The following is a 25,967-nucleotide window of genomic DNA, read 5'->3' as shown; positions in this document are numbered from 1 at the left end:
GAGAGGATCAGCTGGGTGTCATCAGCGTAAGAGATGATGTTGAGGTCATGCAGTCGGGTGACGTGGGCGAGCATTGCCATGTAGATGTTAAACAGCGTTGGGATGAGGGTTGAGCTCTGGGTAATGCAGAGGTGGGGTGTGATGGTGGTGCTGGCTTTGTTGAAGCTGTGGTGTGGGCATGGGTCTGACTGGGATCCGGAGTGTATGGTGTGCATGATTTTGATGGTGTTGTCGTCGTTTATGTTGGTCCAGGAGAGCAGGCGGTTGGTGCAGAAGGTGGTCTTGGCGACGAAAGTCTCAGTGGTTGTCGTGGCGGTCGTGGCATTGAAGCTGTAGTGGATGTCTGCGATCTTGCGATGGAAGAAGGTGGAAAGCGAGTCTCACAGATCTTGCGAAAGCGGGATGTCGTTGGTGTTTGAGCCGGGGTTGGAGAGTTCCTTCACAATGTTGAAGAGCTCTTTGCTGTTGTGCACGTTATTGTCTAGGCGGTCTTTGGAGTGGTATATACAGGTATAGCTGGCATTTTGTTCTCTTCTAAATTGTTGTACCAATATTTACAAATACGTTGATCACTGCCCAACTCAAAATGACCTTCCACCAACAAATAAGCACCAAATTTCTCCCACTTGTCATTGTTTTCCTTTTCACTTTTTAAATACAGATCAACAATCCTAGTTTTACTTCTATAGTGAGTGCGTCAACAACAAGTTCACAAGAAAGTACCTTAAATTTAGTAATTTCTTCTGCAAACTTCTCAGTATTATCTTCCACCTCTTCTTCAACACCTACACACAAACTCTCAATTCCTCTACACTCCTCTTGAGGACCAAAGAAATGAAACTGCATATCATCATAAACTTTTTTTACATCTGATACTGAACCATGCAAAAGAGCTGTGTTAATTTCACTTAAAGACAATGCTGGACTTTTTACATAGTACAATCTTCTTACTAACTTTTGCATTTCTGAATGATGTACTGCTAAAAGTCTTAAATGATGAAAAGTACTTTGACATACTTTTCTAAAAAGGCAAGCCAGAGATTGTCCATGCAAGTTACTATATTTTCTCACTTTACAAAGATCTAGTCCTTGCAACATCTTAATCTTCTTTCACCATAATCTCGTAAGAGGATTTGTAATATATCAATAGATTCCTGTCGTATACTACGAATACTACTAAAATCCCACTTACACACAGAAGCTTATGTACGTCTCCCTTTAACTTCTTCAGTTTACTTCTCCCACATTTCTAGGAACCATGTTTTCTTTTTCAATTGGACAACCATTTTTAACCTCATAACAACGACCACTGGTATCAACTGTATGAACTAATATATTTTGTTGATAATAGCTTTCTTCATTAAAAAAAGGTTCAGTGCTAGAAGTTTGCTTAAATTCACCCGAAAATGTTTAGCAAAAGTTAGTTCAAATACCAAGTCTTTTTTCTTTTACTTTTCTCCTTCATGAACTGCATTGTTTTATTCAATGTGTTCATTCTCTTCAATACAAATATTTCAATTCAAAAGCCTTTTCCACTACACTTTCAATCTGTTGTTTTTTTTGTAAGATGCTAATCTTCTCATATATTTTTTGCAATCGTTCAATACATTTTGTAGTACTCTACTTTTATACAGTCTCTTCCTAATGTCTTTATATATTTCATCCTTCTATCAACATAGATCGTTTTCCCATAACCTGATTTTCCATTAATTTGTCCTTTTTTTTTTTCTTCTCATTTGTTGTACTACTTTTCTTTTTCTTTTTCCCATTTTGAAAATTCATTACGTTCTTTAAAAGTCTTTTAACAAATTCTTTAGTTCCCTTACCAGAAGACATTTTCTTCAACATCACATGTTGTACTTCATGTAATTTCTGCTTTTTACTCTCCATTAAATAGTACTTTTTTTGGGTCTTTTTTTAACTTTTCTTGTCATACTGAATCTTTTTTAATAATTATGGAGAATACCTGAAAAAAAAGAAAAGTTTAAAAACTTTCAAAAAATGATTTAATATTATTACTAATTACTAGTACTAAAGGAATCAGTTTCAGTCCTGATGAAGCACCAATGCTTCGAAACATGTTGACTTGATTAGTAGTAGCCGCACATTACACGCAGGACATCTCCGACCAGTGTTTTTAATAGTACCAGCCCTAGTGACCTATTAAAGTTTTTTAGTCCATGGGACTAGGTCCTTTTTAATTCACCTTTTGCATTCACCCTTGACCCTTCCTCTCACTACCCCTACACCACACATAGTACTGAAAGATCAGTGCACCTGCGCAGTTGCAGGTCGTAGCACGCCCGTCACGAAGCGGGGCGTCAAGACCCCTATGATGAAGCATGAGACCAAGGGCCCTTTTGGTGTGTGAGGGGTATCTAAGCAAACACTGTGTGCATCCAACCAATGTAGGAAACACGTTTATTTACATAGTGAGAAACTCAATCAATAGAACCCCCTTTACTGGTGGATCTTTGTGTTTTGTTATAGATTCCTAGAGGAGGACGTATCCACCTCGAGTGTTGCATAGGACACTACCTCTTCACTCTCCATTCTTGTTTTTTGTAGGTACTAATAAAAAGTAGCCTAATCATTAATACCTTATGTCAACAGCTTTTAAACCACACTTTCCTGCTGCATCTTCACTATTCGACTACTACTCACAGTCTTGAGCCTACCACATAAAAAGCAACAACACCTCTTTGTTATACATCATGCATCTTCAAATGTGTAAGAAATATGAAAATAGATATACAAGTAGAGACATACTACAGACACAAACCAATGCACACCTTAAAACCTGACAGACTGCATTTCCAATTTGAAAGCAATACTCATCTCTACATTTAATAATATATTTCAAACATCACAGTTCTTGAATAATTTTTAACGTTATAAAGCTAATACATAATACACCTCACAAATATATAGCTCACCTTCCAAATTGATTTGTAGAATATGAAATATGACAAACTCATAAAAGATTTTCTTAATCACGCAATCAATGTAATGCACCACTCTCAACAAGGTAAGACCAGTATTGGGAAACTTTCTCCACACAAATAAATGTAACAAATCACATTGCTTCCTAAATCATTTCAAATTGTAAAACACATTTCTATTAGTTAAATATATTAACCCTTACCAACGGACTTCTAAAAGTGCCCAAAGTGGTTCTGGAATATTTTGGAAGCGCGACTACAACGTGCACTAACGTGATGGAGGCGTGAATCCATACGGGAGTTCAAAAATATAATATAAATAAATATACCACTATTTTTTAAGAACACACCACTTCTAAAGATAGTACTGACTTGGGAAATCTTACTTTAATAACATTCACTTATATATAAATTACAATTTAAAATTGTAAGTCCGCAGTTAAGTTTCAACCCTTCCCCCATTCTGCTCAATGCCAGTTTCCATGGAACATTCAACTGAACTGACAGGACACATGTACACCATATTCTAAGATTCAGCACACAAGCTTACAAACGCAAACAGCAGGTGTGTTTGACTTTTGCAAAATATTATCCTATCCTATCTACTGTACCTTTCAAACTTTTTTAATAACAAAAAAGAAACATGCTTTTTAAAGAAAGTAACATGCCCCTATTTTACAGTGTACAATCTTCAGAAACAGCCAATCAATTATCTACTTTTTAAAAAACAGCATCTTGTCCACCATTTAAATATCTCTCATTCTACCAACTGACTAACTCAGCTACAGACATCTTTTCAGTACTTCCAGACATCCCTTCAAAGTACTTACAGTATGGATTGTTGGACACAGCTATGTTTTCTGGTGCAAAAAGTATGCTGAACACAGAGGTATTGACAAAGACCTAGCTTTACAAAATGTGGATATTAAATTGATTGCACAGAGAGGATTAAAGTTGCACCAACTGATGCCTTTGGTTAAAACCTTTTTGCATCTCCAACCCCCTGGCCTCATGATTTGCACTGTGGTGGCAATGACCTAGGCACATTGAGTAGGGTAGGTATGGAAATGCTAATGAAGGACACCTATGGACAATTGATGTTGCTTTTCCCTCGAAATGTCTTTGCATACTCTAATATATGCCAAAGACAGAAATGGAAGCAGTCAAATCAATTCTGTCCAAAGATTGAAAAAGCTAGGAAGAATGTCAATAAAGCTGTTTTTGCTTACCCCAGAGACCATAAGATGGGCTCCATCTATAACAACAATATATAAGTTTTGATATGGATGACATCTACAAAAGTGATGGATTACACTTCACAGATCAAGCAAACAGTCTTTCTCAATAACCTAAAGCTGTGCATCCGCACTTACATGCAGCTACAAAAAACTCGCAATGAAATCTAGGGCTCTTTTTAGAGCCACCCAATAACACAATAGTGAATCTATATTTTTTTAACACATACATACTCTTTTTGAATTTTTGGTGGATTTGCACACCTGTCGCAAACCTGCAAAAGCATGAATTCAATGTACTACAACACAATACACTTTTGAAGTTTAAGTATTCATTCTTAATTTTATATAATTTTACTAACTCTATCAATTTTAATCTTCCTATTAACTTCAATCACACCCCCTTTTTAAGACAACTTCACAAATGCAAAACTACCATCTAAATTATATTCTACTAAGTTATTTATTTAAGGAGGAACCACAAATCTGATGCGACGTTACATGGGGGACCGCACTAAGAGCCGCGTTGGGGTCTCGACTCCAAACTGGAAAGAAAAAAAACCACCCCACTTCCATTATTAAAAAAATCACCCCGGGGACCTCATCCCCTGGGGCATTACCTCTTTTTAAAACAATTAAAAGAAATAAAGCTTGGACCAACCTCTCAGTGCCAGGCAAAATGTTCCTTGAAACTAAGGCTTGATGTCATATATATAATAACATCCTCCATGTAACCATGCTGAAGCTCCAGTCAGGCCGCCATTGTTTATTTTATTGTAATAGCTCTATCACCCCGTGGCCAAAAGCAAATAACAACATCTTGCATTCTGAACTCAGCCTTTGTAAGGACTGTTCAAGGTGTTCAGATAGAGTGCCTACAAAGTGGTAGTGTACGCAGACTGAGTTTGAGGAAGGTTATCCTGAGTGTGCCTACAAATGAATGTGTGTCAATTGTCAAAATGTTAAAGGGAGAGCTGCAATTTAAGAATGTGAGCATGTAAAGATGGAGATTCTTAACCAGGCCTAATACCTCCATGTTGGACAGGCCACGTGAGGGGCTTGCCTCTTCCCCACATGACAGGGTCCGGGCCCCGGTCCTCCAGACGTTACCCACAAAGGCAACCCGCACCCCGTCCCATGCGGGACTCCTGCCGCGGACATCTCTGTATCATGGGGCCGAATTCCTTCCCGCTCCCTCGGCCGGCCCGGCCGCCATCTTGGACACTGCACCACGAGGCCGTGTGGCCTCAGATCGACCCTAACCCTGGGCCTGGCCAGGCCCCGACATCCCGGCACCACCATCCACCCAGGAGGTGAACGGCCCACTTGGCAGGTTGATGGGAGAAAGAAGTATCGATGGCTCTCCCCCGCCAGGTGCCGATCGCACCCAGCTCCCCCGGGCGCTGGCTCCACCCCCCTGCTGGGTGTCTGGACTCCCTCATCCCGGACCTCCCGACCTCCAAGTGCGAGGGTCCGGACATCAAAGGGCACCAGACCTATAACTGGGGCAGCTCCAGAGCAGGAAGGCAGTTGTATCCTGGAGTCGAGAGACGCAGTGAAGAACTCATCCTTGACGGACTACTGGCGCTGCCATAGTCCTACCTTGCGAACTATTGTCCTGCCTGCTGGCGCTGCCGCAACCTTCTGAAACCTTCATTGTCGTCGGGACCTGCTGGCGTGGCCGCGGACCGTTTGTAACCACCACCTTCACCGGGACCTGCTGGCGTGGCTGCGGACCGTTCGTAACCACCACCTTCACCGGGACCTGCTGGCTCCGCCGCGGACCGTCGCTATCTTCAACCATCCCGGGACCTGCTGGCTCCGCCGCGGCCCGATCATCCAGACCGCCGAGCTCGAGGATTGTGAGCTATTCCATCTACCAGATTGGTAACAAGACTGTCCCGCTACCCTTTCCCCAATCGAGAGACTAGAACCGAGGGGACCCCTGAGTCCAGACCTCCTTGTACCATTTCACCGTACTTAAAGAATTGCTTATAAAGAACGTTAAACCTTATCCTGGTGTGGTGTACATCTGTGGGGGGGAAGTTACTCGTCTGTACGATCGCTGGAGACGGCTCTCCCCGGAGACCTCTCCCCTTATTCTCGGCCGACCCTCCCGGTCCGTCTAACACTCCACTTGACAATTCCCCATTCAAGGTGAGATGCAATGTCAAGTGATACATACTCATCAGTGCTTGGAATGGAACTACAGTAGTGTATGTAGTCAATATTACAGAGTATCTGTTTACTGATGAGAAGTGCTGGTATTCCCCTATTAAAAGTATTGCCGTGAAGTGGACAGATGATCCAATGTGATATCTGGGTATATGGCTATGCCATGATCCATAGGAACTATGGCATGCAAATTATGGCCATGTCATCGCTTGAGGACAGAATACCTTTGGGGGCCAAACTTTTACTCTCTCTATATGACTGTATCTCAGTTGCATAGATGGTTATTCTCTCTAAGTTTCTTTACTTTTTTCTTAATGTCCCCCTCCATCTCATGGCATAGTTCCTCAAGCATTTAAGATCTGATTTGATGACTTCGGCATGGGCAGGTAGGCAGCCAGGGGTTTCTTGGGAGCTCCTCACTTTAATGCTCACTCAGGGTGAACTGGGGTGCCGAACATGATGTTGTATGCTCTATGCGCCAAGGCCCAGTTTCCTCTAATACTGGCTCTACCCTACTCCATTCCAGCCACACATGGCAGTTGCGACAGACCACACAGCTCAATGGTCCCTATTGACTGTGCTATTTGTACAGTACAGCGCTCTTAAGGCTGAAATCAATGCCATTGAATGTGTGCACTGGGATTGAGAGGTTTGAAGAAGAGAGCAGGGTTGACACTTCTTTATGCTTCCTCCATTCTGCTTGCCAGTAATCCCATGATACCACCCCTCTCTGACAAAAGTGCCATTGCTCCTGCAAACATACCTGGCATTAGATTGTTCTCAGTCCTCTACCCTGATGACCAGTTCCTCTCAATGTTTGATGCTGTGGCATCTCCACCCCATACTCTAATTGATATACTGTTATATTCACAACCACGCCCCATATGCTGCACTCTACATGACATATTTCCTTCCCTGCCAACTCTCCTCTGTTTCCTCCACTCTCCTGCCCAAGGCTGCAATAAAAACATTAAAAAAAAAAGTATTGCACTTTTGCTGAGAAGTGCCTTTTTAAATGTAGGAAGTGCAGATATTCAGTGTTTTCGAGTATCTGCCCATTTAAAGCCCTGCTTCTCAGACAATGGCATTCACTCCTAAATGCGCAGAACACAGTGAGAGGACCCAAGGAGAGGAGTGTTCGCTGCTTACCAGTTTGTATATACGCCTTTACTTTCTTTAGCTGACTAATAAGAACTCTCAGTTCCCTTTGATGATAAATCCAATGCAAATAAAAGATACAGGGAGTCGCTCAGGCTAAGGTTACACAATGAATTTAGTAGGGAACACGGAACTGAGATACGGGTTTCCTCTAGATTAACCCATAGACAGCATCTCTTATTAAAATACAGAGAGGGAGTAATTAATTTGAATTAACCAGGCAGTGCAAGGCCTGAATTCAGAAGTGCAGTCTGAGGATGTAAGTGCAGGTACTAAACCTTTTTTCATAATGAATCATACCTTGTAAAAGTAGTTTTTTCTCTCTCCTTTCCAAATTCTGGTCGTAAAGTCTGCACTTTAATTAGTTTTTCTTTTTTTCTTTTAAGTACACTGCACCAAGCACATTTTTTGCTAGGTTTTAAATTGTTAGATTCGCAGCACTTGGCTGCTGTCAAGAGCTAGCTGAGAAAATGTAATTGTGTGCCTTAAACATCGATCTGTATGTGGCGCCTCTGTCTTTCTTTGACTACAGTTGGGTTAAATGGATTAGTGCCATGGCATATCTTAAAAATGAGTTCCCCTTTTGATTTCAGGTGGTGTTTTTGCCACATGGCACAGGTTCAGCAGTTGTCCTGCAGCTCTTTGTCTGGAAAGAAATCACATTAGCTTAAGGTGCCTGAAAAGAAAACAATGTATAGAGTAGCCCAGTTCCGCTGTACATAGCTCTAATACCCTTGTTTAAGTTTTGCGCTATGATGAAAATAAAATAACACAAAATCTGTAGAAAATGGCAGTGACTGCTGTTGTGTGACCTGCTGCCACAGGTGGAGAGGCTGTCCCTGCCCAGTACAGCTCCAAGTCATTGGTGACATCAACAGTTTGCACAACTCACTGACCGATCTCTTTACTTTGCCCCCACCTGCAAAACTTTTCTGCTGTTGGGCAACCTTTCAGGATGCATGAACATGCTTTTGATAAGGAGGACATTTACAAAAAAAACTAAGGTTTCAGGGACGTTATAGCTAGGAATAGCATTAGAAAAACTTTGAAATTCACTGAAAAAAAAAAAAGGTTAAAGGGATGTTATGTTTAGGTTCAGTTAGAGTTAACTGAGCTAACTATAACTTACACCCCCTCAATGCTTTGCTAATCCCCTCAATAATGTGCTAATGACCTCACATGTTACATCACTGATGACACAGTCAGTAACATCCTAGATGACATCACTAATGACATCTCAAATGACATCACTGATGACGTCATCCAGCAACGTAAACTTCAACATTCTTCATAAAATACCATTTAGATGTCTTAAAAATAATAAGAAGACATGTGAGAGATGTACAGCACAGAGCTCAATAGAATCTTATCAACTACTACATTCACTTATCAGTCAGTTCTCATTTGATAGTCCTGTCTCTTCTGAACCACCACTCTGATCACTAACGACCAAAGTAATATGTCTAACCATATAGGCTAGTCTATTGCAAACCATTCATGAACTTGGAAAGACATTTTACTACAAATGACAGATTTACACAAACCACCACAGCTTACAAACAGTAGAGAGGTGTTAGTGGACAGACCACTGTGTCACATCCCACTTCGCAAATTATTCTTCATCTTGGACAGAGGTGTTAACATTGAGGTGAGTTTGTTGTAATTGTTTACTACACTGAGCCATCACCCTAGAAAAAGGTCTCAGTTAACAGATATGCATTTATTGCAATCTACTACAACAGTCATTCTTCACAAGGAGAGAGGTCTAAGTAGTTCAGTTCAAAGTACTTTATTCGGTTAGAAGTATAACCATAAAAGCATGACACATAAAATTAAATTAATAGAAAAATTAACAAGAAATCAATAAAAGAGTAATTCCATGGTCACAAACTGTGGGAAAAACAAAATGTTAAAAAGAGTTATTGCTACAGAATACAATTTACTTCATTACTTTTTTGGAATATTGTCTCTGTCCGTACATTTTAATCCTTCAAAGTTAGACCCAGGAGTGGGTCAAGTTGATTAAAAGTGGGGGTGATGTAGCCACTCGCAACAAAACCACTTCTGCTTGTCAGATAATTGCTACGGGAGGAAGAGACATATAATGTTCTGGGGTAGAAATCACTTATGCTCCAGACGGATATAGGACCATCTCCTATTTGAGGCTTCCATGATTGAAAGTGCGGGACGACAAGTTCGCTCTTAAATTTTACAAGCACCAAATCACCTGCAATGTTTTTAGGTAGAGGTCCTAACCAACCCACCCTTCTAACACTTAATATGGTTCCATCGATATTGGATGGCAGAGGTCTGTTCTTAGTTAACCAAAACATGACTTTATTTCTTAAATCCTGTTGTCTTTTGTTGTTTCCCATAGTGAGTTGTGGTACTCCCGCGAGGACGCACACAAAGGGAGCGGCCTCCGGTGGTAGGTGTAAGAGTTTGGTTTTAAGCGGTATATTCTCACTGTTTGCCGCTGACCCTTGTTGTGTTATAGATGTTTTGTTCGGCCATTCCCTGGGGTTCGAACTTCGTAATGTTGGACCCGTTTTCAAGGAGTTCAGAGTTTTATTTTGTGGGGTTACTAATTGTTTATGGGTTGTCTTGCTTTGTATGGTGGTTTTAAGCATTGCTGTGGAGGCTAGGCACTGTGGTTGAGAGGGTCCTGTCAGGGTTTTTATGAATGGCGAGTTGGCCTTAATCACTTCTTCAATGCCTGTGAGCCTATCCCCTAAACTGTTTATTTTTTCAATCAGGGGAGATATTAAAGTTTTCAGCATATTTTCAATCGAGGCCAATAAAGAAGCTTGAAGAGGTGCGGTGCTAGCGGAGCCAACAGTGCTAGAAGTGTTGGGCAGTGGGGTGTTAAAGTTTAGTCTTTGTTGCTTTGCCTGGCTCCCCATTTGTTTACCCCCCCTCTCTCTTTCTTTTGGTAGAGGAGACATGTGGTGACACTATTGAATTGGGATTTGTCTTTGAGCATACAAGAAGGGGAGTACCCTGGGGGCTTTCTGTGAAATGAACTTGGCTACAGGGCCGGGGACTAGTGCTTACTATAGTGCAAATAGGGGCTCTAGTTGGCACATGTCCTGATTCCAGATGGACATAGGTGGATTTACATTTCCAATCTTTATTTCGACCATTCGGCCATAAAAGATACACAATACAGATAAAAATCACATGTAACTCTGTCATAAACAGATAAAACATTGAATGCATATGTTAAAAGGATCCTGTACAGACTAAACATCTTAAAAAAAAATTTTTTTTTAGGTAGAACCCAACGTCTTTAAAATGCGGTTACGCGTGTACCAAACATTAGTAAAGAATTTTGAAAGTGCGAAAACAGTTGGGCCAGAGACATCAGATTTTAGAATCCTGTACATTGGTGCATATTCCCTGCCACCCATATTCCTTATCAACGGGAGGAGCCAGTATTTTCTGGCTGCCTTGTAGGCTGGGCAGAAGAAAACCACGTGCAAGTCGTTTTCCTCCTTATCAACACAGACCGGACACTGCTTTGTGGAGGATGCCGATGACCAGGAGCTTGTAAAGGACCGAAAGGGCAATGTGCTGTATCTCCATTGGAGAAACAGCTTTCTAGCAAGTATAGGGTAGATAGGATCCAGTGCCTTCTCAAACCTATAAAGATCCTTACTTTGCAAAAACACAGATGATAAGGACCCATCTGGCTGGGTAGCTTGGGCCCTTGCCAATTTGTGTTCGTGAGACAGATTAGCCAGGGACCTCTTGGAGATGTTTGATGCAGCATTCGCCGGCTCAGTCCATAAATCGGGGAGCCCTAATTCCATACAGGTAACTTGAATGTTTTTGACCCAGGGGATACTGAGCGCCTTGGGGTGATTCAGTAATTCGACCAGTTCCGCCCTGTACTCTGCGAGATCATTGCTGCTCCACAGCCTACGCCAGAAGGCTATGGGTCTCAAGCTTATCTCGTCAGCTAGTGGTCGTAACCCTAAATCAAGCCTCAAGGGGAGGAGCGGGGTACTAGGGGGGAGTGCGGCTATCTGTCTTATGAACTTATTTTCTGTTAGTGACAGACTCCGGCAGGGTGTGTGACCCCACAGTTCCGCCCCATACATAATCGCTCCCCTGGCCTGGGCCTTATATATTTGGATTAATGCCCCCAATGGGCGGTATGACGAGCCGGTCATCATCCGTGAGATGCCCCCAGTGGTTTGTATAAGTTTGAGGTTTGCCCTACTCTGGTGAGATCCCCAGGTCATGGTTTCGTTGAGGGTCACACCAAGATATTCAAAGGTGGCTACTCTCTCGAGCCGCACGGCTCCCAATTGCGGATTCGGCCGCAATTTCTGGCTCAGATTCAAAACCATGAATTTGGTTTTTGCAGCATTAATTTCTAGCCCCCTATCAAGGCAAAAAGCCACGAAGGAATCAAGAATCCTTTGTATACCCATAGGGGTTTTAGATAGCAACAGGGTGTCGTCCGCAAACATAATTGCGGGCACCCTGCTGCCATTTAATTTGGGGGCGTCAGTGTAGTCAGTGGCATTCAGATGGGCGATTACCCCGTTGACGAAGAGGCAAAACAGGGTCGGCGCCAGCACACAACCCTGTCTTACCCCTCGGCCAACGGGGAATCTGTCGGTCAGTTCCCCCGACCTCCCACACCTCATGCGGGCGTAATTATTGTGATGCAGCCTCTGTAAGATCGACAGGATATCCGGGGGGACACCCATCTCTGCCAGGATGCTCCAGAGTTTCCCCCTGGGCACCAGATCGAAGGCGGCCCGTAAGTCCACAAAAATTGTGTACAAACTGCCGCCCTCGAACTTTGCTGTCCTCCAATAGATCAGGTTCAATCTGAAGACCTGGTCCACTGTGGATACCCCCTTCCTAAATCCCGCCTGGTAGGGACTAAGGGCACCCACCTCCTCCATCCAATCCTGGAGCCGGTTCAACAAAACCCTACCGAACAGCTTCTGTGCTACGACTATCAGACTGATCGGTCTGTAGTTGGCTGGGAGGAGAGGCGAGCCCTTTTTAAAAATGGGGACCACCTCTGCCCCCAGCCAAGTACTAGGGATTTCCATTCCGCTAAGAACACCGTTGAAAAGGGCGGCAAGGTAAGGCGCCCATACAATGGGCTCCTGTTTAAACAAGTCCCCTGGTAAGCCGTCCAGTCCCGGCGCCTTCCCAGAAGCTAGACCTGAGATGGCAGCAGTGACCTCGCCCAGCGTTATTGGCTCCCCTTGGTAACCCGGCCGGCCCACCTCAATGGCAGCAGGGGATTCTCCTGGCTCAGAGCTGTATAAGGACTGGAAATGAGCCTGCCACACCCCAGGTGCTATGTTAGGCTCTAGTGCCGATTGTAAGCTCCCCGACCCCCCATTCACTGTCCTCCAAAACAGGCGTTGATTTTTAATCGCTAAAGCCTTGGTGAGTTCTTCCCATTGATTTTCCTCCCATTCTGCTTTAGCGTGGGCAACAAGTTTCTTGTAGGCTCGCCTGCTTTGTTTAAGGCTCTCCCCCCCTGTACCCTCCTTAATTATTCCAAGGAGTTCTGTTTTGGCCCGTCTACATGCTAGTTTGTACGACAATGTTTTGCCTTGGCACCTCTCCCTTGGCTTTCGTGAGCTACGAGTGAAATGGGGTGCCGCAGCTTTTATAAGGTCCTCGTGGGCCTTGTACAATTTGGTCTGGGAGTCTTTGTTGTTTACCTCGGTGTCCAAACTCCCCACGATTTTCAAGATGGGAGTTATCCCAACATAGAGCATGGGGAGTTTGTTCTTACTTGTGACCAGGTGCTCCCACCTGATTCTTCTCCTGCTATTTTCCAGGAGGAGCGCAGGGTTGTTCCCTTCCACGTTAGACACTGGAGCTTGGGGGCCAGGATGGACAAGGTCGAGCTCAAGAGCGTTGTGGTCGCTATCGGTCCTTTCCATCACCCTAAAATCCTGAATTGTCGGCCACTTCACTAATTGGGCCAAGACATAGTCCAGGCGGGACTCTCTCCCCAGTCTATTGTAGGTAGTTTTACTGGGTATGTCGGATTTCATTCGCCCGTTACATACTCTGATTCCGAACCTTAGGGTGAGGGCTGTAATTTGTAGTGCTAGTGGGGTCCAGGCTCTCGGGGGTGGAGCTTCCACCGAGGGCACTGCCCACCTAGCCTCTTCTTCCGATGATAACCCTTCCAGAAGGCAGGGAAGTGGCTCAAAGTGAGAATTAAAATCCCCACCCACCACATAGAATGAATCATTCGGCAGTTCAGATATAAAGTTCGAAAGTTCATCAATAGTTGGTGATTCCTTTGCCATTCCCACCGGCCTGGAATAGATGTTAATCAACACAAGTTTAGCTTTGTTTGGCCATAGTAGTGAAACCACAAGGATATCTTCCGAATTAGACGGCCACCGTGTTGCCACGCAGCCCAAATGAGATGCAACCCAAGTCGTAAGCCCCCCTGACGGACGGCCTTTGCCTTCCCACCTTGCTGGGATAGAGAATGACATGTATCCTTGGTGGCCATAGTCCTCACTGGCCCAGGTTTCCTGGAACATACATACGTCACCAGTCTCGATGTAATTTACCCAGTCCGGCTCGCCCACTTTGTTGGCCAGTCCCGCAATATTCCAACAAATTAGCCTCAAATGTTCAGGGGTGTTGGTTGCCGTGCCATGAAGGTTAGGAGAGATGGTTCCGGGCACCACTTCCGTCGGAAGGCCTGACGCAAAAGCAGCAGTGGGGGCAGATGGCTCAGAGAGTCTAAACGAGCCACTGTCCGCAGACAATGAGTCCTTCAGTATTCCCACAGCATTGTGTACATTATGGGCGGGTGGATGGGAAGGTCCACTGATGCCGTTATCCAGAGTCACTAGATCATTCGATAGACCAGAGGTTATGCCAGTAGTCGGGGTGGGTGGTTCAGAAAGTCCGCATGAGCCATTATCCCAGGTCACTGGCTTGTGGACAGAGAGTCAGTCAACCCCGTCCAAGCCGTTCAAGCAGTTGAAACGGTTAAAGTGAAAATAGGGTGTGTCCGGCAGTTGGAGGTGCGGGCGTTGTGCATAGTCCTTGTGTCTGCGTCTGCGTTCCACCCTTGTCCATTCATCATGAGGTGGAGCCTGATGCATGCGAATAGGGGAGAAGAAGAAGGATACTGGGAGGGTCTGAATGGTGGAATCCAGTGATCTATTTACTCCTTCACAGATGTGCAGAACAGTGCCCGGGTCTTTAAAAGTTACCAAAATACAATCCCCTATTATTGATTTTCTGGTCTTCCCTAACCAAGGGACCCTTCTAACCATAATAATCTCATTGTTAAAATGAGATGGGTCGGTTCCAATTTAGCCATTTAATTACCTTTTTCTTGAGGGATTGATAGTCTTCATTTTCCCCTGATCTTAGATGGGGGGCACCTGCTAGGACCACCGTTAGACTATTGGCTTCTGGCGGGAGATCTGGCCTCCGTGATCTTGGGGCTGGCCGGCCCGGGGAGAGTGGGGGGGCTTTGCCATCTTCTTGGTATCTTTCATTGATCCCTGCCTGAGAACTATAAGGGGCAGGGTCTATTGGTTGCGAAGGCCCATTAGTTTGGTTGTTGCACAGTGCCTGGAATGGAATAGCCATAAGTGGCTGCAAGGGGGGGGCAGTGTGCACACTCTGAGGGGGGGCTTTGCTGGCACTTTTTTAAGCTCCTACTTTGGGAGAGTCCCCTATGGAGAGATGGGTTCCCACTAGTTTGGTTTGCTTACTAACTAAGGTGTTCAAGGTAGTAAGAGATGTCTCTAATAAAGTGAGCCTAATCTCAACTCTTTTCAAACTGTCACTAATGGGCTGCAATAGGGAGCGGAATAGGAATTCAATACTCCCTATAGATGTGAGTGGGGGGGTTTGTATTCGATGTATTGGCCTCTGGATCCTTGTTAGCAACAGCTATGATGGGGCTTTGAGCCTTAGGAGGTGGAATGGTAGGCACGATCTCATTAACCTTCCCAGGTTGGAATGGGTTGGTGTGTTTCTTACCAAAATCAAGATGGGATAGTTTGGTTTTCCCCCGTCCCCCTATTGACTTCCTACTGCGTTTGCTAAGCGGAGGCCTATGCAACTCCACCACAACACTTGGTTTTGGCTTACTCTTCTTAGCTACTTGCATAGGGGGAGTTTGGGTGACAGGTTAACGGGGGTAACAGGTAACATAGGAGGAGTTGAGTCTGCATACTTTCCAGGCGCCCGCCCTGGGGTGCTGGGAATTTCCCGAAGTAAAAGGGGGAAGTCCTCAAGGGTCGGGGGATTTAAGCTGTTAGGGGGCGTACCTTCCTCTTGAGAGATAGGGTACGGGATAATCTCTGTCAAGGGTCTGTTTTTCATAGATTCAATGGAGCGCCGACGCTCCGCCCTACGTTTCTCTAGTGAGCTTTCTTTGCCCACATCTCCCTTAGCAGATTTGAAATAATTGTCCAGTGTCCCTGTACTGCTGGCCCCCTCCCTTGATGGGGTTTCACGTGGTGTCGGCGAGGGCATCACCTTGGTCAGATTGGAGACTAGAATTAAGGGGTAAGGCCCAGCCCGGCCTCCTTCGGCCTCTGACGGCCACAGACGGTCCCGCCCTTGTCCCGGGCTTCTCCCGGCGCCCTCCCGCGCGCTCCCGCGCCGCGGGAGTGTTGGTTCTTTTTTGTAGCTGTGTGGTTGATTGTCAAGGGGGCGGGGCCGGCAGGGAGAGCAGCCCAGGTGGATACGGGCGCGCGGGGACTCCTGGTCCTCGGAGTCCACCGCTCCTTGCTCGCAGCCCTGCCGGTCGGTTGTGGTCAAGCCCCTTGCTGTGAATAACTGGCCGCTGCTGACTGCGAAGCGGGACCCGCGAAGCGGGTCCGACGAGGCGTGGCGGCAGCAGCAGGCTCTGCGGGTCCCTTAGAAGTTTTCCGGTCCGCTGGTTCCTGGCGAGGTTGGCCGTTGACAGAGCAGGTAATGCAGGGCAATCCAAAGTGTAGAAGGCAGGACGCCGCTTTAGCCTAGCGAGATGGGGGCGGGGCCGGCAGGGAGAGCAGCCCAGGTGGGTACGGGCGCGCGGGGACTCCTGGTCCTCGGAGTCCACCGCTCCTTGCTCGCAGCCCTGCCGGTCGGTTGTGGTCAAGCCCCTTGCTGTGAATAACTGGCCGCTGCTGACCGCGAAGCGGGACCGGCGAAGCGGGTCCGGCGAGGCGTGGCGGCAGCAGCAGGCTCTGCGGGTCCCTTAGAAGTTTTCCGGTCCGCTGGTTCCTGGCGAGGTTGGCCGTTGACAGAGCAGGTAATGCAGGGCAATCCAAAGTGTAGAAGGCAGGACGCCGCTTTAGCCTAGCGAGATGGGGCGGGGCCGGCAGGGAGAGCAGCCCAGGTGGGTACGGGCGCGCGGGGACTCCTGGTCCTCGGAGTCCACCGCTCCTTGCTCGCAGCCCTGCCGGTCGGTTGTGGTCAAGCCCCTTGCTGTGACTAACTGGCCGCTGCTGACCGCGAAGCGGGACCCGCAAAGCGGGTCCGACGAGGCGTGGCGGCAGCAGCAGGTTGTCCCCCGCTCCACCGGGGCTGGAGTGCCTTTAATGCGCCTCCTGGCGCGAGATGTCCATGTGCGGCGTGTCGCGCCGCTATGGCGCCTGGGTAGGGTAGTCCTTGGAGTCTGTTAGGGCCGGTATGCCCCCCCTCGCTCGGTGGCCGCGAAGGAGACCTGCGGCGGCTGAGGGGGGGGGGTATGGAAAGAGGATGTCCCCCGCCGGGAACAGCAACAGCAAGAGTATGCCCCCAAAGGACCGAGAGGTCTAAGCAAACTGGTCAGGGTGTCATAAAACAGAATTATACTCAGCCTTCACGGTGGAGTGAAGTCTCAATGAACTGCTTAGACTGTCAACAAGCACTACTGTACACATACATCATCAGGGGACATGTGTCCGATCAGATTACAAATGTTAGAAATAGTATCACTAATTAGATGTAACTTTTGCAATAGCTTAGTATATATCTTTAAGTCTCTTAATATTTTACGAAACACTTACACTGTGGTGTCATCACTGACCATGTCATGAGTGATGTAATATTGGAGGCCATCAGTTATAGTTAGCTCAGGTAACTATAGCTGATGAATTTCTATGGTTTTGTGTGTGCAAAATCTGTACCTAACTATACCCTCTCTTTAACCTTTGGATTTTTAGGAATTGAGGGGACTGGAGGCTTTACACCTTTGAATAATTTTACTAGTTATTTGTTTCATATTGTATTTATACATCTGCATTTTGATTCACAGATACAAATCACAGTTAACCACTATGACACTGAGAAATGGATCTAATATTGACATATCCCCTACAAAGTGAAAGAAAAGAATCAACCCTATCAATCAATCAATCAATCAATCGCATTTGTATAGCGCGCTACTCACCCAGAGGGTCTCAAGGTGCTGGGGGGGGGGGGTGCGCTACTGCTCGAACAGCCAGGACTTGAGTTGCTTCCTGAAGGCGAGGTGGTCCTGGGTCAGGCGGAGGTGGGTGGGGAGGGAGTTCCATGTCTTGGCAGGGAGATGGGAGAAGGACTGTCCCCCTGTGGTGGCTCTTCGGATGCGGGGGACGGCGGTGAGGGCGTGGCTGGTCGATCGGAGCTGGCGTTTGGGAGCTTAGAAGTTGAGGCGGCTATTGAGGTATCCTGGGCCTTGGTTGTGTAGGGCTTTGTGTGCGTGGGTGAAGAGACGGAAGGTAATTCTCTTGTTGACCGGGAGCCAGTGCAGGTTTCTCAGGTGTCCGGAGATGTGGCTGCAACGGGGGATGTCCAGGATGAGTCGTGCTAAGGCGTTCTGGATCCGCTGGAGTCTCTTCTGAAGTTTGGCGGTGGTTCCGGCGTAGACGGAGTTGCCGTAGTCCAGACGGCTGGTGACGAGGGCCTGGGTGACTGTCTTCCTGGTCTCGGTGGGGATCCACCGGAAGATCTTACGTAGCATGTGCAGGATGTTGAAGCACAACGAGGAGACGGCGTTGACTTGTCTGGTCATGGAGAGGGAGGAGTCCAGGATGAAGCCCAGGTTGCGTGCGTGGTCTGTTGGTTTGGGTGCGCTGCCTAGGGCGGGGGGCCACCAGGAGTCATCCCAAGCACGGGTGAGGATCCCAGGATGAGGACTTCCGTCTTGTCCGAATTCAGTTTCGGCTGTTCTGCATCCATTCGGCTACCTCTTTCATCCCTTCGTGAAGGTTGGCTCTGGCGGTGGCAGGGTCGTTGGTAAGGGAGAGGATCAGCTGGGTGTCGTCGGCGTAGGAGATGATGTTGAGGTTGTGCTGGCGTGCGATGTCTGCGAGGGGGCTCATGTAGACATTGAAGAGGGTTGGACTGAGCGAGGAGCCTTAAGGGACGCCGCAGATGACTTCGGTGGCTTCAGATCTGAACGGAGGGAGACGGACTCTCTGTGTCCTTCCGGCGAGGAAGGAGATGATCCACTCCAGTGCCTTCTCCTGGACTCCGACGTTGCTGAGGCGTTGTACTAGGGTACAGTGGTAGACAGTGTTGAAGGCCGCGGAGAGGTCGAGGAGGATGAGGGCCGCTGTTTCTCCGTTGTCGAGCAGCGCTCGGATGTCATCGGTGGCTGCGATCAGGGCGGTCTCGGTGCTGTGGTTGGCCCGGAAGCCAGACTGCGAGGGGTCGAGGGATCTGTTCGTCTCGAGGACGGCGGCCAGCTGCTTGTTGACGGTCTTCTCGATGACTTTTGCAGGAAACAGGAGCAGCGAGATGGGGCGGTAGTTCTTGAGGTCGGTGGGGCCGGCCGATGGCTTCTTGAGTAGGGCGCTGAGTTCGGCGTGCTTCCAGCTCTCCGGGAAGGTAGCGGTGTCGAAGGAGGTGTTGATGATGTCCCGCAGGTGGGGTGCGATGACAGTGTCGGCCTTGTTGAAGACGTGGTGAGGGCAGGGGTCGGTCGGAGATCCGGAGTGGATGGAGTTCATCGTGCGAACGGTGTCTTCGGTGCTGATCGGAGTCCAGGCGCGGAGGGTGGTGGTGGGGGGCGGTGGTTCGGTCGTGGCGAGCGTCGGTTGAGTGCTGAAGCTGTTGTGTATGTCCGCGATGTTGTTGTGGAAGTAGGAGGCGAGGGAGTTGCAGAGGTCTTGCGAAGGGGTGATGTTGTTGTTTCCGGCGTTGGGGTTGGAGATCTCTTTGACGATGTTGAAGAGTTCCTTGCTGTTGTGTGCATTGTTGTCCAGTCATTCCTTGAATGCAGTTTTCTTGGAGGCATGGATGAGTTGGTGGTGTTTTCGGGTGGCGAGTTTGAGGGCAGTCATGTTGTCCGGTGTTGGGTCTCTGCGCCAGGTTCTCTCGAGGGCTCGGCAGTTCTTCTTGGAGCTCTTGAGTTCGTCGGTGAACCATGGGGCTTTCTTGCTACCGGGTCTGCTGGGCGGGGTCCTCAGGGGGGCGAGCTCGTCTGCGCAGTTGCTGATCCACTTTGTGAGGTTGGTGGCCGCCTGGCTAGGGTTCGTTGTGCTGGTGGGAGGGTTCATGTTCAGGAAGGTCGCGAGCTGGTCGGATGTGATCTTGTTCCAGCTCCTGCGTGCAACCTGTTACTGGTGGTGGTGGATCGTGGTCCGTCCGAAGCTTAAGTGGACGCAGCTGTGGTCCGTCCAGTGGAGTCCGGTGGCGTGGCTGAAGGCGATGTCCTTGCTGGATGAGAAGACGCGGTCGAGTGTGTGTCTGGCGTAGTGGGTGGGGGTGGTCACCTGCTGCTTGAGTCCCAGGTTGGCGAGGTTGTCCAGCAGGGTGGTGGTGTTGCGGTCGTTGTTGTTCTCCAGGTGGAAGTTGAGGTCCCCTAGGAGGATGTAGTCAGCGGAGCAGAGGGCGTGCGGGCTGATGAAGTCGGCGATGTCTTCGCTGAATTGTGTGCGTTGTCCCGGGGGTCTGTAAATGAGGGTGCCTCTGAGGGTGGTCTTGGGGTTGATGTGGACCTGAAAGTGCAGGTGCTCGGCGGTTGCGAGGGTGTCGTCGGTGTTGGTGGTGATGCAGATGGTGTTCCTGTGGACGATGGCGATGCCTCCTCCGGTGTGGTTGATGCGGTCTTTTCGGATGATCTTGTAGCCGTCTGGGATGGCGATGGCGATATCAGGCGCTGAAGAGGCGTTCATCCAGGTTTCCGTGAGGAAGGCGACGTCTGGGGCTGTGGTGTTGAGCAGGTTCCAGAGCTCGACGGCGTGTCTGTGGACGGAGCGGGTGTTGAGCAGGATGCACTTTAGGTGGCTGCTGCTGTTGTTCGTCGAGGTCTTCAGCACTGCTGGAGTGGTGCGGGTCCGGATGCAGGTGAAATTACAGGCGTTGCAGCAGAAGGGTCCGTGGGTGCGTCTCGGGGTGGCTCGGTAGCACCCCGGGATTCTTCCGGCGTTGAGTGCGTGGAGTTCGGTGGTGTCGTAGGTCCGGCGGGTGGGCTGGGGTCCTGGCACTGGGCGCGGTCCAGGCGCGGACGGGCGCAGACGGGCTTACCTTTGGCGCACCTTCGGCGCTCAGTCGGTGCTCCCGCTGTGCGCGTCCGCTGCGCGGTCGCTGAGGGGGCGTCATAAGAAGGGAGCCGGGAGGGCGGGTCAGCTGGGAGGCTGGGTCGCGTTCGCCAATCGTCTGGCGAGGGGGCAGGGCCGCAGGCAGGAAGCGGCGGGAAAACGGGAACCGGCTGAGCGGGCGGCCCTGCGGCGGCTGGGGCGCTGCTATCGGCGGCGCTCTGCGGTGGTGGAGATCTTCGTCAGCAAGGGGCTCTGGAGTAGGAGCGTGGAGGAGCGAGGGGGCGACCAGGCCAGGGCCCAAATTCGTATTGAATTCCCTCAGTTTTTCCAAATTATAAGCTACTTTATGAATAGACATAGTTATTTTTCTATATATAATTTCATGTACATGAAATTTAGGCATTTTAATAATCCACTGGGATACCGTGGGAACTGTATCTCACTTAGCTAAACTTGATGACCTGGTCACGAGCATAGAGATACAAATTAGCTGACGCTGTCCGATTGACATTTCTCCAGATTGAACCATCATTCCTAATAATGCTCCCTAAGCATCTGGCAGAATATTATGCTTGAGTTTTGCACTACTTTCCGCAAATGACTAGAAGTGAATTTAATATGGAGCCAGTCTCCATTCAAATTTTTGCGTCTTAAGCATTTAGACTCAGCCCCGGGGTAATATTTATGAAACTTAGCTGGAGTGTGCTACAACATCCATTTACTAAAAAAAGATATTCTTCTTAAGTTGGAAGCTCATACTGCCTTTAGCGCTAATATGAATAAAATATTTCCACTGAGAAATATCCAGTCTCCACCCGTGGAGAATTCAATTTGCTGTAATAAATCTGAAATTACTATCTCTTTACCTTTAGAGTGCAATAATCTATACCAGTTCTCTGTGCCCAATAATTTGACCAACAAATAAACTGTACTAAGGGAATATGAAAAAAGTTCCCTCCCTTATTGCAAAGCCTGCACAGAATTTCTTAATTTGTACAATGCTAAAGAAAAGCTTTATTCCGTTCACATTCACCATTAACTGCAATTGCATCCTATGAAAATCCAGCCTACCCCACCAACTACACATGTGCGTAGTCCATTGCAAGGCCAATAATCTACAATCTGCTGTTTTCTGCTGGGGATTAAGCCTAGGAATTTCCAGATTTTTCCAAATCCTTTTGACTCTTTGGACAATTATAATTGGTGACTTATACCTTGACTTCTTTGGAAGCCTTGGGATTTAAAAAAAAGTGATGGTTTCACCATTTGTTCTAAATAATCATTAGCCTCACTCGAAATACTGGAAGAAGACTTCATAAGCCAGTCTAGAAAAGATGCCTGATAATACCATTTCACATTAGGCAACTCCAACCCTCTTTCCTCAATTTTTAGCTGAATAGTCTCCATTTGTAATCTGTTTTTTGGCCCTGCCAGATAAAATACTGACTAGCCGCATCCACCTACACAAAAAATGACTGGAATTTTAAGGAAAATATTTGCAAGTATACATTCTAGCAGCGGAAGTATATACATTGTTACCGGGTTACTCGACCTAAAAGTGTAATAGTGGCATTTTGCCATTGAATTAATATCCTGTGGAATTTATCTAATATATATTTAAAATCCTGCATGAACAGATCCCCTATGTTAGTGATTACAAAACTCCCTAACTATCTTCTAGGCGCGACCGGGGTGTAATGAGATTGCATAGTTTGAGGTAATACGTCTAAGGAACAGTTACAAATAAGAGTTTCTGATTTTGCATGATTTATACCCTCTCAATTTAGAAAACTTACAAATTTTTCCACTGCGTTTGATATATACATGTTATCCACAGCTAACTACAGAACCATATCATCTGCAAACAATTTCATTTAGCTATCTCGGATATCGGAGCTATAATATTAGTGTAAACTTCTGTAGCCCAGTCCCATCCTGACAATTAGGGAAAGGCAGTCTTTAAGAGATCCAGCATATATAAGAGCGTATATTATCCCCCTCGAGGCCCTCATCAAGTCGAAAAAACTGAAAATTTTTCCTCTGTTGGCAGTTTTCCATGTCCTCTAGCTTCCACTGTACATCTAATAATTGGAACTCATGCATCTTGGCTTACTCTTTCACCTCTGTGACCTCTACCTCCAAGGCAGTTGTCCTGTCCTCAATGCAGCTAAGGCACTTCCCAAGCTCAGAGCATGCCTTCCCCACATTCCGGACTCCGACTTCTAGTTTTTACATTGAATGTCTCGCCCTTTTGCTGTCTGCCCGTGTTTCAGCCCAATGTTCTTTAATGGACTCCAAAATTAAGCTTAGCTCAGGGTTTGCAGACATGGTCACAGTTGGCTGTGCAGCAGATGAAACGGCAGATGCAACTATTTTGTTCTGAGCTTGTGCTTCCTCCGGAGTCCCAACCGTCATGGTATGGGAAAAATCCCATTTAAGGCTACTACCGGTTGAATTATTTGCTATTCTACTCAGAGGTTCTGTGCTGCCTTTACAGGCCTTTTGGTGCTTTGGACGCTTGAGCGCTGCTTCAGGTGCTTCCAGTGTGCTGGACTCAGAGGTTGAAGAGTTTGTACTGTTTGTTTTGCTGAAATATGAGTTGGGGGCCTCAGAGTCTAAGCCATTTGTCAAGCAGAAGAATGTATCCTCCCTGTCCAAGGTGAGATCAGTCACTACCGCTGTTCTGCACTGATCTATGCTGTGCCCCTTGCTGCTCCCTAACTTGCTGCACCCTGCCCCCTCAAGAGTGACTGGCTGAGGGATATAGTTGACTTGTTCACATGGCAGAGGTGATGTCCCGCCTGAATCACCTGGGTCTGCATCTGGCCCAAAAACTTTCCCTACCCAATCATCAGGAGCTAGGAGGGCACAGAGGTCTGACTCACGCAGCCTCTCAATAGTGCCAGTTTGCCTTGGACCACCTCCAGGATTCTTGATGGCAAAGAATTTGGTTATTGCAGGTTGTGGCGTGGGCAGAGCATCCTTACCAATAGCTACAGCTCCTTCCTCCATGCCCAAACCAGCCCTGGAGCCTTTGATTGCAACTTGATTCCACCTTTTTCCAGCCCCATACTCTCTGACCTGTGCTTCCCCACATGAGGATCAGTTGGCTTACCTGGTGCTACGGCTATCTGTTCAAGAGAAGAGTCCTGTATGGTAGCTATTACATGGACAGCAAGTCTTGCTGATGCAGAAAGCACTTCTCCAATGTCTTTCTGGAGTTTTGTGGGCTTTGGTGGCATTTTGACACACGCAGCCACCCAGACAGTACAGAATCTGAAGCCAGCCGCCAATCAAGAAAATCTTTGAGTCCGGCCCACCTTCCAAGAGTGCCGAGACACCGTCGTGAAGCGATCTCCAGCACTGATGAGCACCATCCCGCAATCCTGCCTTCTCCCGGCACCAAGAATCTGGCCCGCATACCGCGTTAAATCGGGCATTTAGGAGAGCAGCTCAGCCCGTTGAAAGAAAATCTTTGGCACAGGTCAGTATCCACAGGAGTAAGAGAGGGCGAGAGAGGTCCACGGGAGAGCTCCACGGCGATGTATCTCTGTGGCCGCCATCTATGCTTTATAATGTATGGCCTCATCATTGCCATCCTCTGAACATCTAATTACGTTTTTGCTGTGTTGTTACTTCTATGTAGCAGTTCTGGATACAGATATGTAGAGTAAATGTGAGAGATGCACTAGGATAATAAAATACCACAATGCAGCTTATCTTTTTTTAAACCCACTCCAAGCATTTTGATCTCACTTTCGAGGCCAGTTTTGTATTTTAGAATGTCTGGAGAAAAAGTCATGTTCTCCTGTAGTAAATTCCAAATAAGTAAACAGAGTACCATGAATCTCTTATTAGCCAAAGACAAAAAAAAGAAAGAGTGGGAAATTCCTCTTTATTTTAGGTGGTATTTGCAGTTAATCTTCAGACCCGGAAGATGCTATTCACATTACAGTCTGTCTATGTCAGCCCCACTGTAGTGTCACTTGTATGAAGAATGTGTTGGCACGTTTTATGAACAGTGCCTGCACACATCCATGTATTGGGAAACCGTTCAAATGTATTGTTTGTTGCTGAGTTATTTACAGTAGTGATATGTTTAGTTAAACTTGGATGTTATTACAGAAGCCATCTATTAACACTAAAATGTCACTGGTACAATCCTTACATCTATTGAGTACTGCTGATGTGTTTCCTTCTATAGTTCCCTGAACTGGTCCAGTCAACACCTGAAGATGGCCCGGGTCACACAGCAATGAGGACGCTGTAACTTGAAGCTGGGAACACTTAGAAATGCTTTAATAGAGAATACTTGGACACAGCTTGTGTCATCTGATCTAATTCAAGTGCTTATCCAGTTCATTTGAAAATGTAGTCCCTTATTTTATTAATTGTCTAAAATTAAATCATTGTCTAATGTTTGATTAGCTCATCTCCCAGCCTGTTGAGCCCTCATGGTGCCGAAATAAAACTATTTCCTTCTATGCCTCTCCTTGATTTTAGTCATAATTGCTTTGGTTCATCATTTGTTTTTGGTTTTTACTCCACAGAAGATGTCGGTATGCAGAGTGAAAGGTTTAATGTACAATAAAATACAGCATTTTCTTTTTCAATACATTAAATGTAAAGTTAAAAACGGGTTTTAAAATTCAAATTTAAACCATGCTAGCCAACAGAAATTAACCAAATTAGTTAAAAAAAATTAAATGAGTACATAATTATATAAAAAATTGGTTGGTAAGGCACAGTGCTCAATTTGAGCCTGTGGTTTGCAGTTTTCGACACCATCACCTATTTGCCTGCACCTGTTCTAGTGATAGTCCAGCAGACGTCTAAATGTGAGATGAGCAGAACAGCAGAGTTTAATAAGTCAATTTCAATTTAAATTGAATAATACCTGGCGCTCACTTCAGATAAGTCTATTGCCTTTGTATGAAAGGGTTCAGCTCATCAGTGTTTTGTATTCATCCGGCTATATATCTGTCCAT

General features: G+C 46.8%; 1 long non-coding RNA gene across 1 annotated transcript in view; it reads left to right on the top strand.

Annotated features, from left to right (window-relative positions):
* Nucleotides 1-25,463, top strand: part of LOC147709706 (uncharacterized) — a 47,535-nt gene extending 22,072 nt beyond the window's left edge. Inside the window, exon 3 of the long non-coding RNA XR_015296722.1 lies at nt 25,184-25,463. This is a non-coding gene — a long non-coding RNA (uncharacterized LOC147709706). The remainder of the gene's footprint in view (nt 1-25,183) is intronic.
* Nucleotides 25,464-25,967: the final 504 nt, after the last annotated feature.

The sequence above is a fragment of the Lissotriton vulgaris genome, chromosome 6 (assembly GCF_964263255.1).
Source record: "Lissotriton vulgaris chromosome 6, aLisVul1.2, whole genome shotgun sequence".
NCBI classification, from domain to species: Eukaryota; Metazoa; Chordata; class Amphibia; order Caudata; family Salamandridae; genus Lissotriton; species Lissotriton vulgaris.
The sequence above is the reverse complement of the archived record's forward strand: the minus strand, read 5'-3'. Positions and strand labels throughout refer to the sequence as shown.